The sequence below is a fragment of the Lissotriton vulgaris genome, chromosome 5 (assembly GCF_964263255.1).
Source record: "Lissotriton vulgaris chromosome 5, aLisVul1.2, whole genome shotgun sequence".
Classification (NCBI taxonomy): Eukaryota; Metazoa; Chordata; class Amphibia; order Caudata; family Salamandridae; genus Lissotriton; species Lissotriton vulgaris.
In genome coordinates, this window is record NC_141693.1 from 1,525,167,601 (window position 1) to 1,525,179,719 (window position 12,119).

At 46.1% G+C, this 12,119-nt stretch overlaps 1 pseudogene; it reads right to left on the reverse strand.

Moving 5' to 3' along the window:
• Window positions 1-790: 790 nt before the first annotated feature.
• LOC147712923 (small ribosomal subunit protein eS6-like) lies at window positions 791-10,971 on the reverse strand (annotated as a pseudogene).
• Window positions 10,972-12,119: the final 1,148 nt, after the last annotated feature.

The following is a 12,119-nucleotide window of genomic DNA, read 5'->3' on the forward strand; positions in this document are numbered from 1 at the left end:
CCAGCCTACTGAGGATGGTGCTCCGGACTATCAGCGTTCTGGCCTGTATAGAGAACATCAGAAAGTTTTTCCAAAATGCTCTAATCACAGTAAAGCAGCAGTAACAGGAGCCAATTGAAAAGATGGGTGGAGCTTCTATTCCATACCTCAATTCAGCATGCTTCCCAGTGCAGTGCATGCGCTACCCAGGCCCGACCTAAAAATCCAGCTAAATGGAAGACAAAGACCATGAAGTCAGTACTAATGACAGGAAGCTAAGACAACTCCTTACACTGATCGTACAACCCCTGCAGGGTGGAACCAGGACAACACTAATGTTTATGAAACAAACCGGAGGCCAGCTAATTTCAAGCTTAAGACTACTTTGATGATAAGGACATCTCAACACGAAGTCTAGGTTAGAAAATTACCACTGTGGGATGCAATGTATACAAGAGCAAAAAAGACAGCGCAGTGCATTCATTACAGACCAATTCCCTAAAAACGGATCTGTAGTGGTATGCAGTATTTCTTAACTTTTCACTCAAAATCATTCTGCAATGCCTATAACAGATAGTTTTCCTTCTTTAAAAAAAAAGTGTACATGTGTTCGTACTCAAGTTATTGACCTTTAGCCGAAGTTACATTGATTGATAAAAATGCTGAGGTACAACTGGTCACACGCCTACAATATCATTAAATGCAAGCCCTGCTGTTGAAGATCACAAACTGTAGAGTTAAAATCTTAATGCAGACACTGCTGTGACCAGCAAGTCGCGCAGTTGAGTCCCAGCAAGGCCACCTCCAACTTTCACCCTTTACGGATCGATAAATAAGCAGTGATAATAGGACTGGCCTTCGTTCTCTTGGCCAGAAGTTTGGCATACTCGGAGGCCTCCTCGTGGTTCTTCTTAGGGCGCTGCTTCTTCAGAGCAATCCGCCTGCGCTTGTGCTGCAGTACTAAGGGAGTCACTAGGCGCTGAATTTTGGGTGCCTTTATTCTAGGTTTTTTGACTGTAAAAAGGAGACAAAAAGTTTATAACAAAGATTTTCTAAAACTCTTAGGGAAACAAATTACAAACAAAAAAAAGTTTATTTTCTTACTGCAGGTGTTTCATATAGAATAAATCTAACTCACATGAGCAGCGCAGCCCCTCCGATGTTTTTCTTTCAAGAGATGCAGTAGAACGAATAGTATTGGGTAAGGGCAGATAGTGGTAGGCAAGACAATTGAAACAATTAAAAATATATATTTTTTTAAGCATTGGCAAAGCCATTAGGTTTCTCCTTTGCCACAGATATTGGCTTTTCTTATGTCTTTTAGCCATGTTGTATGTGCCGTGGCAGAGAGTGGATTGGCACAGAGTAGAGTGCAGGGGTGTAGAGTAGCCTATAGTGCACTGGAATAGAGTGGTGTAGAGCACAGTACTGCAAAGTAAAGTGACATAGATTAGAAGCGTGGCGTAAAGTGCACCGGCAGAGAATGCAGTAGTGCCTCAGTGTATTGGCATTGAGCGCTGCAGAACAGAGTGCTGTGACAGTTGTGCAGAGAGGCATAGAGTACAAGGGGGGGCCACATGAATGGAGGACCAGTGTAAGGGAATAGAAGCTACATGGACAGATGAAAATCCAAGCACTTTTTTGAAGTGCTTGAATGCAAAGAAAAAAGTAGCTCCAAAAGCTTGAGCAATTGATCGACAAGCATTTCATCCATTCTCCAGGGGAGGGCCAAACACAAGAAGAGGACATGGCGCCTGCATGTCGTGACAAACTGGACGCTATGGCCGGGTTGTAAGTCAACTGGATGCAAACGTGTCTCGCACAGACAGCACATGTGCCGTCAAGGCTAAAGCTAATAAAAGATCAGGGTATTCAGAGCAAAAGGGTGATGACAAGTACCCCAAAAAAGTAGACTGCCTAGTTCATGGACGTACAACATAATGCACATTTGCAATGAAGACTCCAAGTTTTGGTAAATTTGAACCTAGGTATCAGAGACGCAGGTAAGCAACTAAGCCACCAAGCAAACCATCTGTGTAAACATAGCTTCATGTGACCGTACGTTTCTCACATCAATACAAAATACATGAATGGCAGTTGGCAAGCAAACGAGACTTACACGTTGATTAATACACAAATAAAATTGGAGCAAGAGAAACCTACAATTGAATCTCCTTATTTGAACACTGGGCTGTGGGATGGGAGGCAGGATGGGGAGCATCCCAAAGGTAAACTTGCCATTTGGCGACGTGGCTGAAGTTAGCTTGTTCAATAAAATATTTTACAAGTCAAAGATGTGGCCGCAGTATGAGAGGGCTCCCCTAGCTACAGAAATGCTGTCAAACTCAAGTAGGACAAACTCTCAAGACACGGGATGGGTGCAAACACTCTCCTTGAGATGCTTGCATGTTTTCAAACCATTCCGTGTCATGCTATACTGGATACAAAGATCCTTCCAACCCACCTAGACCGAACCTATATCTTCTATGATTATTTCTAACTTAATATTTACCCATCTCCCTAATCCCGGCGCAGCCAGTTGTTGTGGAACCATAATAAAGAATGCTGTTACAAGATGCAGTCATTGTCGGTCCGAATAAGAAATTAGATGCAAGAGATTGACAGTGAATTGATGATGAACTTAATGTAACTGTATAGATTGGATCCAGTGTTTTGCATGCCTACCTTCTTTGCTCAGGGGTCTCGTCACAACATACTGGAGGACATCATCTTCTTTGGAAAGGTTGAAGAGATTGCGGATTCTACTCGCTCTCTTTGGACCAAGACGACGGGGGACAGTGTTGTCAGTCAAGCCAGGAATATCCTTCTCGCCTACAAGGGTAACTAACATTATAAAACATCCACATACTGGCTTCGCAAGCATGCATTCTAAGCAAACCTTATATGAACAGGGGCTGAAGGAAGTTTTCTAAACTCATACAAAAAGCCAAGTAGGTATTAATAAAGACGTTATACAATTTTATCCTCCATTTAGCACAATTCACTGACGGGGCAACGATCCTGCAGAATACGGGCTGGAATCCAATGGCAAAATAGGAAATTAAAGTCTGTGTCCTCAAAATCAGGTGTTATTTGCACCAGCATCTGCACATCCACAACAGTTCTGTCACTGCTAAAATAGGAACTTGAAAGAGTTTTGAGATCTCGCTGCTCAGCCCCTTGATAAAACAATTCACTGGTTTTTACTAATTTACTCAAGGAATGGACGGTATCCAAAACATGACACATGTTTAATAATGGTTAAAAATGAATACAGCTCACCTTTCCTCACAATCACCAAATTGAGCATGCTCAAGTTGGCATCAACAATGCAACCACGGACAGGTTTATGCTTGCGTTCTCTATTTCTTCTTGGGCGATAGCAGGAATGGCCCTTGCTAAGGAGCAGCCTGACACGAGTGTGGGTTAAGACTCCTTGCTTCATGGGAAACCCCTGCTTTGTCATTGCCACCACTGATGCGGACCATATAACCCTAGACAAGTAAAACATGACAATATGGAGCTTAGGCTGGCGACATATGTGTTACTAACACGTGAACATAACATTAGCATCCCCATACCGTTCTGAAACCATCTGAGCAGTGAAGGGCCCAACAACATTCCAATATAACATGGCACTCTTCAAAATGTACTGTAATCTAATGCTTTATTCAACCACCGCTAGTAGTAAATTAGTCACTAACCCCAAACGACATGTATTTTAAAAGCAGCAGCAGCAATTAACTTGTAGCCTACATGATATATGCGAGGTAATCCAAAAATACTTGTTAAACACAAAAACAAATGAATTGAATATGCAGGAAACACAAATGTGGCACGTATAAGTTGCACTGTAAGACTCGCGGTAGTATGATTAAAGATATCGCCGACTAGCATTGTTTGCACATTGTTATTTTGCAATGAACCTGCAGAGATTTTAAACCGAAGGATTTTAAGAATTGTGTGTAATTGTGATTTTTAAACTCTTTTAATACACGCATTACCTCTTAGCCGCCTCACTGACGCCCGTTGCTCTGCTCGCCGGCTCCCCGTTCCACCATGTGTTCGTCCCGTTCGACGTGGAGGGAGTGAAGGCGGGTCAGGGACGGGTCAGAGGTCGGAGGGCAGGAACTACCCTGGGGAAGCACTACTTTAGACGGTCATGTGCTCGTCGTGCAGCGGGCGAGCGCAGCGGGCGCGCCGAAGGCAAGCCAAAGGTGGGCCCATCTGCGCCCGTCCGCGACCAGACGGGACCAGGGGCCACCTCCCCTGCCCAAAATCTCACAGCTCCCAGATACTTGAGGGACACCCTGCTAGCCCTTAGGATAAGACACGACGATAACTGCAGAATACTGCACCCGGACACTCCCACGAGCTGCTGTCAGCATTGCAAATTCTCCTTCTCCCACGCACTTCTGGGAATCACTGGTGATTCAGGAGGTATCAAACTTCCTTACCTAAACCAGCTTAACAAGCAAGACACCCAATTCTCCTTCCTGAGTACCAATTGTAGATCACTCCCAAAACACAAAAATGATATTTTTAATCTTTTAATTGACCAGAAGCCAGATGCGCTATTTCTCACGGAGACTTGGTTAACAGATAGTTCCGGCCCAGACATAGCCCTAGCCCTCCCTCCCAACTACTCTATCGTTAGAAAGGATCGGGCGAACCAAGGAGGAGGAGGCATCTGTGTCATTTATAAAAAATATATTTCAATGCAAATGGACAGATGCGAAACTAGGCAACTGCGAAGCAGGACTCTTTAAACTCACACTAACTCCTCAAATAACACTCACAGGACCCTACCTGATCTTTTAGCACCTCTCTTACTGGAGGCCTCCATGTTTACCATCCTAGGCGATTTAAACCTACATTTAGAAGACCTTAATTGCCCGATGATAGCTAACTTTCTCTCAGATCTGGAGGCATTAAACATCCACTTGTGGAACTCTGACCCCTCCCATCAAGCCGGCCTTCTATTGGACCCTATATTTGCGAATTTTTTGCATTAAATGGGAATCGACACTACCCATTGTATGGTCGGATCATTTTCTTAGTAAATTTACCATCTGGGCTCCTGCTTACAAAAATCTTAAAAAATCAGAAATGTGGCTCAGAAAAAGGGAAAAAACTTCACATAAAAGATCTGGACGAACAACTAACCAGATCCAACCCGGGTTTTGAGGTAGACAAAATTACAACTGAGGATCATTACAGAATCAATAGCTGGCTATCAGACGCTGCTCTGACGGTCATTCCCCCGACCTTAAGTAAACAAAAATCATGTAATCCTCCAGCTCCCTGGTTCTTGGATAGGCTAAAAGAGGAAAAAAGCTTATGCAAGAAACTAGAAAGACAACGGAGAAGAGATTACAATCCTGTCAACAAAGAAAAGTATAAGCTAGCACTTAATACATACCACCTATCATGTAATCGCCAGGGCAAACTTCACCAAAAACACGATCTTAGGAGCGCAGAATCAGTCAGGGACTCTCTTCAAGGTCCTTAAGAATCTAGCGGGAGCAGCAGCCCTGCCTGCACCCCCTATCTTATCACTACCCAATGCACCTGCATTGCAAATTTCTTCCACAAAAAAATAGCTACGATATATGCCAATTTTACATCTAACAATGATGGTATTGATATCAGCCCCTCTACATCTTTTTCAGAGGATCAACAAGAGCCCCCTATAAAACAGGAAATCAGAACATGGCAACCAATAGACGCTCTTGCCTTTAGGACTGCTTTGAGGAGCATAAAATCAGGTTCACCCCTAGATCCTCTACCTGCGCACGTCCTTAAACAATTGGACATTCCTATATGGAGGTACTTAGAGCATTACTAAATGCCTACCTAAAGGAAGCTGTACTACCTAATGACTGGAAAAATGCCATGGTAGTCCCCCTGCTGAAAAAGGCCAACAGTGACCCCAAAGTGTTTTCCAACTTTCGCCCGGTATCTTTGCTACCGATCATGTATAAGATCCTGGAAAAACATGTTAATAAGCAGCTATCAGACTTTGTCAATGACAATAATCTTCTGCACTTTTCACATTCAGGTTTTAGAAAAGGTCATTCCACGGAGTCCACCCTACTTGGGGTCACTGAGGTCATACGCCAAGAACTTGATACGGGAGGCACGGCGGCACTCATCCTTCTAGATTTGATTGCCACATTCGACACCATATGCCATACAACCCTCATCAAGCACTTGGAAGACATTGGAATTAGAGGGAAAGCACTGAAATGGTTGGAGCAATTTCTCCTGCATCGAACATATCAGGTCTTTTCCAAAAGCAATCGGTCAGAAGTACATACGTCCCCTTATGGAGTGCCCAGGGCTCGATACTGAGCTCCCTCCTTTTTAATGTGTATGTCACTCCCCTAGCTAAAATTGCCGAAGAGATGGACCTCACCATTTATTCATATGCGGACGACACACAACTTGTGTTCTCCCTTACATCTAAGAAAAGTCTGACATCTCTCCCCTTCGATCTGGACTACTCAGAATGGCCAATTGGCTCCCCCCTAAAAAATTAAAGCTGAACGGGGATAAAACAGAACTACTAATCTTTGGCAACCAAAGGAATCTCTGGGGCCCAACTCACTGGCCTGCTGAAATGGGCGCTATGCCCGACCGCGGTTCAATCTGCATGCAACTTAGGGATAATAATTGATGATAAGCTGTCCATGCGAACACACACGGCCAAAACTGCCTCCACATGCTTTCTCATCTTCAAATGGTTGAGAAAAATATTGTGGCAACTACCAGATGAGGATCAGAGGACGGTAATGCAGGCATTAATTACGTCAAGATTAGACTACGGTAACGTCCTATTCTAGGAGTTACGAATAGCACTCTGAACCGACTGCAAGTAGTCCAGAACTCCGCGGCCAGAATGCTCCTTAATCTCCCAGGACGCACGAGGATGACAGAACATCTTAAAAAACTACACTGGCTGAGAGTAACCAGCAGAGTAAAGTTCAAAGCACTGTGCTATATGCACAGGATCAGCTCAGGAGCAGCCCCGGAGTACCTATGCAAAATGGTACAGAAATACCTACCCGCGCGTAACTTACGCTCCATGAATCAAGCGAAATTCATTGTGCCCAGGGTAAAAACGGCTCGACTAGGAGGTCGCTCTTTTTCCTGTTTAGCACCGGCACTATGGAACTCACTCCCCCTTCAACTACGACTTGAACCTTGTTATCTACGCTTTCGCAAGGGAGCGAAATCATGGCTGTTTAACCAATAATTATCCCCTGCTTTCTTACCAGTAAAACAGATCCAGGGCGCCGGGAAACCCTCAGGGTAGCTGTTGCGCCATACAAATGCAATAAATAAATAAAAAATAACATATAATAGGCACAACACACGCATATTTCACACACGAGGAACTAACGAGAACCTCAATACAAAGTTCTTACACTTACCTACTTTTCATGCTGTATAGAAAATGGAGTGATACTAAGATGAAATTGCTCTACACTTGCATTCCAAAAACAACTAAGTTACACGTCTTCAAATGCACACCCGCCCCCCTCCAAGTTACTTCCCCATGCACTCTAAGGGTCATTTGCAACACTCCACAAAGCGCATAAACACTTAGTTGCGTCTCACCTTCCACTCATCACCCAAGGGATCAGCAGGAACTTCGGTGGTCATACGCTTCTCATAGAAAGTTCAGAGTTTGCGCTCACCATCAACTTCGATGAGCTTCTGACAGCCAGTGGCCGGGAAGGAGATGTTGAGCTAATGCACACAAAAGACATATAGATCATTTATAAAGACTCCCTGAAGGTACTCACTTACTTGCAGTCCACACCAACCCATCCTGTGCAGTTTCTCCACAATCCTACGAGGTACATTGGTGTCATGCCTGTTACAGAAATAGATAGATTTTTCGCTAGGCACAAAACTTGCTTTCTGAGTTTAAAAGCTGTTCTGTTCCGAAGCTTAAAAACACATGGCATTGAACTGCCGCGTGCTGAAATTGCAGCTAAGATGATGGGCCCTCCCCATCCATTGTTGACAATATTCAAGTTGTGGCAAACAAAAGCGCCCTGGTGTGTGTACATTTCAGTAGTAATAGCCAAAGCAGGAAACCGTTCAAACAAAGTTAAGTGTCCAATATTAGTTTTATTCCTTACAGAAGATCCATGACAACCGGCCAAAGCAACGGGGTAGAAGTGGGGGGCATCGGAAGGGCACGTTGTGCCCCTACTTCTTTTAGTAAAAAGATTCTGTTCCCCTACTTTTCAAAACTGTGTCCCAGGATGGCAGAAATAGCAAAGGCATTCAGATGAGGCTCAGCTTGCTCTCGGGGACGTTCGGTGTTGGGCAATGTAATGTAATGTAAATTGCATTTATATAGCGCATAAATCACCGAAGGTCTAAGAGCGCTGGCAAGTCCACCAGACAGCGAGCAGGGCATGTGATCAGAAAAGCCAGGTTTTGAGGTCTTTACAAAATCTCAGATGCTTGGGTTGTGTCCTGATGAGTAGGGGCAGGGAGTTCCAGGTTTCAGGAGCTGTTTTACTGAAAGCCTTTTTTTCTGACAGTGCGGACTTTTGGGACTGTTAGGAACTGCTTGTTAGAGGATCTAAGATTTCTGGCTGAATTGTGGAGTTTAAGCTTTTATTCTAGATAAGCAGGACCTTGCCCATGGATGGTTTTGTGTACTAGGCAGCATAGTTTGAATGTTATGCATTTCTTTATGGGAAGCCAATGCATGGTCCTGAGGGAGGGCAGTGATGGAGTGCGGGGAGGAAGGCCAAGCACCAATCTGGCAGAGAAGGAAAAGGACTCCGTCTCTTCCTTACTGCCCAGAGCAGACATGGACAATGTCCTCTTCTTTTAAGTGCTGGCAGCTGCCCCATTCTCTTCCTATTATTCCCTCTCTTTCTGTCTTGCTCCTCACTTACTGAAAACCGTGACTTGAAGTAACGGTTCACAACCTCTCTTTCCTTCTTTCATTTAGTTGCTTACCTGTGAAATGGATAAAAAAAAACAGGTGTGCGCGCCTCGCGCTGGCAGCAGGGGCAAGGGAGAGGGGAGGGGGCCTGCGCCTGTTTCTCATGTGGGAGCAAGCAGGAACCATATTGTTTCAAGGCTTGCTCCCGCAAGGGAATCCCCAGATGTGCACGAGTTGCCATTGGAAGCTGTTGGACCCGGAGGTCTCTGGTTAGCACAGGTATGCACTTGTGACAAGCAAAGACCCTCATCTCCACGTCAGGGCAAGGGAGCTACTCCTTCGAATAACCCATCTCACCCTCTAGGTAGTGTGGCGCGAGCAGATAAGGCTAATCCTCAGGGTGATAGTAAGTTAAGCATTCATGATCACACACAGTAAACCCACTGATCCACCACAAATGGACACCAGTCGTATGGTTGTATCAAAAATAAGAATACTTTATATAAAAGATAGTTTCAAGCAGGATTATCATGAGACCAAATAACGTTCAGTAATTTGAGGTCACCAGATTACAATAGGCAAACTTAGTTCAATGTTCGTTGTTTAGCAAGGTACAATGACAGGGAAATAAGAACGTTGCGGACCCTGGATCCGATATGAACTCGAGACGGAGTTCAAGTGTACCTTGCTGGTGGAAGTCCGAGGCGTTTCAGGCGCGGCTACTTGTGAGGGCGGACCCCGAACGAGGCCGACGGTTCTCCTGAGAATCTCTCCGGCTCAGTCCCCCTCGAGGAGCGAGGTGGAGTAGCTAGACTGTGGAGGGTTGCGGCGATCCGGGATCGATGCAGCTCACGGGGCGAGGCGCCGTTCAGGCCTGCGGGACGTACTACTTCTTAGCACGCCAGGTCATACTCATGGATCTGTGAGGGGCGTCGAGTTCGCGGGCAGACGGGTGCAGCACCAGGCTTCCGGTACCACGGTACGGGGAGGCCTTTCTTGAGGTGCGGCACCAGCCTTGGTATGCAGGAGTGCAAAGCGAGACAGTCAGGTACGTTACGACGTACGGACCGTCTGAGGCTATGGAATGCTCTCCGTGCAGATTCCGGCTGGAGAAGATGAGAGGTACACAGCGCGCTCCGTAAGCGGCGAGGTGACAGGAGAGCAGGCGGCCCGGCACTGAAGCGGAGAGCGACTCAGGGATGAGCGGGGCTCTCTACGGCGGGGCGACCAAGCTCCGAGCTGGCACGACCTGGGAGGGGGCGAAGGCACCCGAGTCACAACTCTGGCGAGGGAATAAGAACTGAGGCCATACAGCAGACGGGTACATGTAGATAGAACCCAATGGTCCTGCGGTTCCGTTCAGGGGGCAAGCTCTCGATCAAGCCCTTGGAGATCGTTTCAGGCACAAGTCTACAAAGTCCTCTCTGGTCCTTTCCTCTCCATTCTCAGCAAGGCACCACTGCAGGCCAGTCCAACAGGATACAGACTGGTTTCCGTCCTTCAGCTTCTCTTGGTCCTTCTAGTCAGGCAGAGGCTCGTCGTGGTCAAAACTAGATCTGATTTGTAAGGAGCTGAGCTCCTATATTTATACTGCGTTTCTTTTGTCTTTGCAGGCCAGGGGGCCTGAGCCTGGTTCAACCCAGTTCTTGCTTACCATCTCTGAGTGGATGAATTTTAGTCAGCTGAAGCTCAATCCCAGCAAGACGGAGTTGGTTCTGACAGGAGGGCCCTCAAATCCTTGGAGCTCCAGCTTCTGGCCTCAAGCTCTTGGCCCTCCTCCCTGCCCTGTCAATTCCGTGAGGAGTCTCGGTGTCATCATCTCTAGTGACTTGTCGATGAGACCTCAAATTAACACCGTCACCTCGGCCTGCTTTTACCATCTACGCAGAATCTGTAAAATCCGAAGGTTCCTTTCTACAGAGGCTCTCATACTCGTCATCATGGCCCTTGTCACCTCCCGAATTCATTATGCCAACTCCTTGTATGTGGGGATCCCTGCTTACCATCTCCATCGGCTCCAGCTGCTGCAAAATCAGGCGGCTAGATTGGTCCTCCAACAGCCAAAGTACCAACATGTCTCGCCCCTGTTGAGGAGATTGCATTGGCTCCCGGTCGCTTCCCGCTGCATTTTCAAAATGGGCTGCACTGTTTTTAAGTCTCTTCTTGCTCTTGCTCCTGCTTTTACCTCCCTTAGTCTTAAACGCCACATTCCTCTGAGGAATCTTCGGTCTTCGGCCCACAAACTTCTAATTATCCCCAGGTTTAAACGCAAAAAACACGGTGGCTCTTGCTTTTCTTTCCTTGCTCCTTCAACCTGGAATTCCCTTCCTTCTCCCATCCGACTCAGCCCCGATTATACCACCTTCCGTAAACTTTTTAAAACCCATCCTTTTCAGTTAGCTTATGAGTAATTCCTGCTGCCTATACCCTACCGCCTTTCATCTCTGCTAGGTCTGTGAGCGTCATAAAACCAATTGGTGTCCGTGCGCGGTAACAATTTTTTTAACATAACATAACATAACATAACATAACATAACATAACATAACATAACATAACATAACATAACATAACATAACATACTTTGTTGACAGGACGCTGCCGTCTTCTTTCAGGGTGCAGGGCAGAGACATCAGACGCTCCGCAGGAGGTGGAGCCAGCATTGTGGTGGTGGAGCACAACCCTATTCAGAGTCAAGGACTACTCCGCCCACCCATCCTGGTGTAAGCACCCCATTCACCACCTGGAGCACCCGACTATCCCCGGGAATCTCCCAGCCCTTTCACTCACACAAACCCAGACAGCAGATACACATACTGGTAGAGGCGGGCTGAACAGTTAGGCGAGCAAAGGCTAACTTTCTAAAAGTAGCATTTGCAAACACAGGATATTAAAATAAACCTTACTAAAGGAAGTATTTTATTATTCTGAGTTCAGGCATACTAAACTCGACCTGCTACCGTGTTCCCTGAACCTGCCGGGACTATAGCGTGTAATAGCTCCGACAGCTCATCTGGCCTAAGAGAACAGGTAGCTCTTCAATAGTGAAGAACGAGAAAGGGCGGTAATTCACTACTAGGACATGCCACACTCTAGGCTTGTCCTACCTCACGCTTACAATGCACCCTGTCCGTAGGCCTACCAGAGGGGTGACTGATATGAAGGTGAGGGAAGGTTCTGGGACTGGCAAGTGTGGGCACTTGCACAGTCAGCGTGACAGTACGA